Below are 6,000 nucleotides of genomic sequence, written 5' to 3' on the forward strand. Positions count from 1 at the left end.
CCTTCCTTTTTTCTTTCTTTCTTTCTCTTTCTTTCTTTCCCTCCCTCTCTTTCTCTTTCTTTCTTTCCCTCCCTCCTTCTTTCCTTCCCTCCCTCCCTCCTTTCTTTCTTTCTTTCCCTTTCTTTCTCTTTCTTTCTTTCTTTCTTTCTTTCTTTCTTTCTTTCTTTCTTTCTTTCTTTCTTTCTTTCTCTTTCTTTCTTTCTTTCTTTCTTTCTTTCTTTCTTTCTTTCTTTCTTTCTTTCTTTCTTTTCTCTCTCTCTTTTTCTTTCTTTCTCTTTCATTCTTTCTTTTCATTCCTTCTTTTTTTCTTTCTTTTTGAGATGGAGTCTCGCCCTGTGGCCCAGGCTGGAGTGCAATGGCATAGTCTTGGCTCACTGCAACCTCCGCCTCCCGGGTCCAAGCAATTGTGCCTCAGTCTCCTGAGTAGCTGGGATTACAGGCACGCACCACCACGTCCCGCTAATTTTTTGTATCTTTAGTAGAGATGGGGTTTCACCATGTTGGCCATGCTGGTCTCGAACTCTTGACCTCATGATCTGCCCGCCTTGGCCCCCCAAAGTGTTGGGATTACAGGTGTGAGCCACTGCGCCTGGTTTTTTGCTTTTTTAAAATTTATTTTGATTTTTTTGTAGATATGCGGTCTTTCTATATTGCCAAAATTATTGGGCTCAAGCAATCCACCCACCTCAGCCTATCAAAGTGTCGGGATTACAGGCATAAGCCACCATGCCCACCCTGGTTGTTTTAAAAAATATATTCCTTTTTCAGTCTCTACAACTTCACTGAAGACTCTATATTTGAAATATCTTTGTTTTTTCTTAACATACTACTTTTTATTCAATTCGACAAATATATGTTAAATAAATGTTTTAAGTCCTTTCCCTGTGCATCAAATTTGTCAGATCTGTGTCCAATCTAAAGTTTAAGTCCACGTGGCTCTTAATCTCTCTGAGAAGAAAAGCCTAGTAGGAAGGATAAATGATATGCTTATTTGATAAATATTTATTAAACTTCCTAATAGCAGGAATGATGCTAGGCACTAGGCATGCAAAGGTGAATTGGTCAGGGTTCTGGTGCTCCAGGACTCACTGGGTGTGATGGGAATTGTCAGTTTCAGTTGACAATAATGTTACCAGCGGAAGAGATCGGAGTCACCCTGAGTTACCAGCCGCCTGTCCAGCCTTAGATCTGTATAGGTACTCAGTAACTTTGGTTCTTGCCTCCTCAGAAGAAAGAATTCTACTGAAGGGCATAAGGAGTGAGACAAGTTTCAGAGCAGGAGTAGAAGTTTATTTAAAACGGCTTTAGAATAGGAAAGAAGGAAAGCACACTTGGAAGAGACCCAAAGAACAAAAAGGGAGAGTCAAGTGCCCCCATTTAACTGTGATACTAGGACATTTTTTTTGAGATAGAGTCTCCCTCTGTCACAGGCTGCAGTGCAGCGGTGTGATTACAGGAATGAGCCCACCGCGCCGGCGATACTAGGACTTGTATAAGCTCACCTCTTTCCCATGATTCTTCCCTCAGGGTGGGCTGCCCGCATGCGCAGTGCCCTCCTTACCCTTTGGAACTGAGCACAGCGCAGTGTGTTTAGGGAGTTATAAGCATGTCCATCTGAGGCTTTCTTCCTTTTTCCGGTGGAGTTTACCTGGAAGATCACACTTCGCCATTTTTGCCTCTTAATATGCATGCCTAGGAAGGAAGTTTCTTTTCCCTGGGGCTTGCATTCAATTAATATTTTGATATTAACAGGTGTGGACCATCAGGAAATGCCCTTTCCCTGGCGCTGCCAAAGTATCGCACTCAGAGAGGCAATGCCGTAATTGCTGATATGCTTAGTGGGTTGGGGAGAGCCCTCTCCTGTCTGGCTCCTGCCTATCCAACTACCTGTACGTAACAATAATACTCATTCACTGAACTTAACCAAAAAACCTCTAAGAAATGTTTGAAATTTGCATTTAGAACAGGAAATGTGTGGTCTTATAAGACATCCTCACAAAAATGTAGGACTAGGAGTTCTCTTAAGATCTTCTCTTATAACAATTATTTGAGTAATAAAGAACACTAGGCCAGGCCCAGTGACTCATGCCTGTATTCCCAGCACTTTGGGGGGCCAAGGCGGACAGATAATCTGAGGCCAGGAGTTTGAGAGGAACCTGGTCCAACATGATGAAACCCTGTCTCTACTAAAAATAAAACAATTAGCCAGCTGTCGTGGCAGGTGCATGTAATCCCAGCTACTTGGGAGGCCGAGGCAAGAGAATTGCTTGAACCCGGGAGTTGGAGGTTGCAGTGAGCCGAGATTGAGCCACTGCACTCCAGCCTGGGCAATAGAGTGAGACTCCATCTCAAAAAAAAAAACAAAACACTAATTAATTGGAGTAGAGGTCAATGAAAGGATGTTCTAGTGAGTTACAGGTTGGAACTCTAACCCAAATCACCATTTGCAATCTTACTCAATATGCCCCCAGTTTCAGGCCATTTCTTTTGGGGCACACCAGAGATCAGACAAATGCCAATAATACCTACCTCTGCCCTGAATGGGGATTTTCAGGTACAGCAAGTACAAGTATTGCTTCTTCCAGGAGACGGGGGGTTGGGTGGGGGGGCAAAATCATACAATTAATTTTTATGATAGAGATCCCAAGAGAGAAAGTGGAGGTGATTACTGTGATTTCAGTTCAATTAGAAACACATCCTGAATGTTAGACAAAACCAAAATTGTTGGTTTCATTTGAACTTGAGAAGAATTGGAGACTATAGACTTAATTCTGTTTTGCATTATAGGTTAAACAATAAACACCTATTACGTTCTTCCAGAGTTAACTGAGTCTATAACACAATGTAATCCAGTCCAATGAATGTGTTAGAATGGATACTACACATTTTGTGGGTGCTACTGCAGCTTGTATGTGTTGGCAACAGTTCTGTTTTATTTCCTGTTTTTTTTTTTTTTTTTTTGTACCTTCACTGCCATATAATGATTTAGGACTTTTGCTTCCTGAGGAGGTCAGTGAGAACATTCATATCTGATACTTAACTCCAGAAGAAGATTCTTGTTTAGTTATAAGAAAGTGAATGGCTTTAGTGATGATTCACAGAAATCTCCCAAGTGATGATGGAATTCTGAAAGGAAGTATAACGTAATTTTACTTAAACACACACACACACACACACACACCACCCAGGACAAAAAAAAAAAAAAGCGTATAAGTTAAGAGACTTCATATTTCTTCCCCAGATTCCTTAAATTATTTTCTAAAACACTGCGTTAACTTACCTTCAAATAATTTAAAACACATCAGTTGTAGCTAGCTGTTTGGAGTTCTTGTACTTCAGAAAGGACAGTGGGAAGTGGCAGATGATCATATGATCTTTATTTTACCATAAACCAGAAATTCTGTGTTAGCAGTGAAATAATACCATATTAAAGATTTGTGCTGTATTATATTAAATTAAATATTCTCTGGTCACAAGGAACTAAAAACTAAAACAGCTTAAGCAAAAAACAAAAAACCAAGGGGTGGAGGCGCTACTAGAATACCAGAGCAACTCTGAATCCAGGGAAGAGTGGGAGACCATGCCTCAAGGGGACAGAAGCCAGGGCACATCTGGAGAACTCTGTGAGCATGCACACGTGCAGAGACCTTCTCCTTAGAGTGCTGCTTCAAGGGCTTCTTCAAAATGTCTACTTCCTGGAAAAGAGAAGCTAATTGTTCCTTCTTTACTCAGAGATCACCTCTGGACCAGTGAGCCATGATGATGTGATAGGATAGAACTACACAGCAGAAACAAGGCTGAGAAGCATCCACTCCTGAGGACACATCAGGAAATTCTCAGAGAGAACTGGGGGCAGTCCATTGCCAACCACACATAGACTTTAATGTTATAATCACGTATTACAGCTAAAGGCAAGTTTTGCTTATTTTCTGTACTACAGTGATCATCACATTAAATGACATGCTCCTTCCTAACATTCTATTATCCAGCCTTAAAAAAAAAAAAAAAAATTAATTAAGGCCAGGAGCGGTGGCTCATACCTCTAATCCCAGCACTTTGGGAGGCTGAGGTGGGCGGATCACCTGAGGTCGGGAGTTGGAGACCAGCCTGACTTACATGGAGAAACCCCATCTCTGCTAAAAATACAAAATTAGCCATGTGCGGTGGCTCATGCTTGTAATCCCAGCCACTGGGAAGGCTAAGGCAGGAGAATCGCTTGAACCCGGGAGGCGGAAGTTACGGTGAGCAGAGATGGCGCCATTGCATTCCAGCCAGGGCAACAAGAGCAAAACTCCGTCTCAAAAATTTAATAATAATAATAATAATAATAATAATAATAAAAACATAAATTAGCCAGGCATTGTGGTGCACGCCTGCTATAGCAGCCACTTGGGAGGCTGAGGCAGGAGAATCTCTTGAACCTGTGGGGCGGAGGTTGCAGTGAGCCAAGATGGCTCCACTGCACTCCAGCCTGGGTAACAGAGCCAGACTCCATCTCAAAAAAAGAAAAGCAAAAACAGCTTTGTTGAGACATAACTCACATATTATAAAATTCATCTACTTAAAGTGTACAGTTCAATGGGTTTTGGTATATAAAATTATTAATTTATAAAAATTGTGAAAAATAAAAATTGGACGGGCGCGGTGGCTCAAGCCTGTAATCCCAGCACTTTGGGAGGCCAAGACGGGCGGATCACGAGGTCAGGAGATCGAGACCATCCTGGCGAACACAGTGAAACCCTGTCTCTACTAAAAAAATACAAAAAACTAGCCGGGCGAGGTGGCGGGCGCCTGTAGTCCCAGCTACTTGGGAGGCTGAGGCAGGAGAATGGCGTAAACCCGGGAGGGGGAGCTTGCAGTGAGCTGAGATCCAGCCACAGCACTCCAGCCTGGGCGACAGAGCAAGACTCCGTCTCAACAAAAAAAATAAAGAAAGAAAGAAAAATAAAAATTATGGTAAAACATGTGCAACAAAACTTGCCATCTTCACCATTTTTTAAGTGTACAGTTCGGTGCCACTACTTACATTTATGATGTTGTGCAACCATTAGCACTATTTCCAAACTTTTTCATCACCCCAAACAAAACACTTAGAATATTGCTCTATTATAACTAGGCTTTTTTTTTTTTTTTTTGAGATAGGATCTCGCTGTGTCACTCAAGCTGGAGTGCAATGGTGTAATCATGGCTTCAAGGCTCGCTGCACCCTCGACCCTCCCAGGGTCAAGGAATCCTCCAACCTACCTCAGCCTCAGCTGGAACTACAGGTGAAAGTCAACAGGCCTGGCTAATTTTTATTTTTATTTTTATTTTTCTAGACAGAAGGCCTCAATATATGTCTAGGCTGTATCTTCTTTCCTTTATTTTTTTATTTTTTTGAGACAGAGTCTCGCTCTGTCACCAGGCTGGAATGCAATGGCTGCCATCTCAGCTCACTGCAATCTCTGCCTCCCGGGTTCAAGTGATAATCCATTATCCTGCGTTGGGCTCCTGAGTAGCTGGGACTACAGGTGTGCACCACCACGCCCAGCTAATTTTTGTATTTTTAGTAGAGATGGGGCTTCACCATGTTGGCCAGGATGGTCTTGATCTCTTGACTTCATGATCCCCCCGCTTCAGCCTCTCAAAGTGCTGGGATTACAAACATGAGCCACTGTGCCGGCCTCCAATTTTTTTTTTTTTTTAATGGAGGCTTCACAAATTTGCATTTTACTTGCACAGGGACCATGCTAATCTTCTCTGTATCATTCCAATTTTAGTATATGTACAGCCAAAGGGAGCACTATAATCAGGCTTAGACTAAAAGAGTTTTGTTTGTAAAAGAGGTAGTCTAATATCCTCATCCTCTGCACATGGCTTTCCATCCCAGGTGTTCTTACAATCCCGCTGCCTGAGCTTGGTACCTGAGCTGACAGCCACAGCCTTGTGGTGACTCCTGGCATGACCTGCAGGCTCCATCCTGCTCTGCTCCTCTCCACACCCAAAGAACGTGCTGCTGGA

At 42.5% G+C, this 6,000-nt stretch overlaps 1 non-coding gene across 1 annotated transcript; it reads right to left on the reverse strand.

Annotated features, from left to right (window-relative positions):
- Nucleotides 1-5,678: 5,678 nt before the first annotated feature.
- On the reverse strand, nucleotides 5,679-5,783 carry LOC123574224 (U6 spliceosomal RNA). The gene has a single exon (XR_006699115.2). It is a non-coding gene; the product is annotated as a U6 spliceosomal RNA (small nuclear RNA).
- Between the last annotated feature and the right edge of the window lie 217 nt (nucleotides 5,784-6,000).

Source organism: Macaca fascicularis, chromosome 6, assembly GCF_037993035.2.
Source record: "Macaca fascicularis isolate 582-1 chromosome 6, T2T-MFA8v1.1".
NCBI classification, from domain to species: domain Eukaryota; kingdom Metazoa; phylum Chordata; class Mammalia; order Primates; family Cercopithecidae; genus Macaca; species Macaca fascicularis.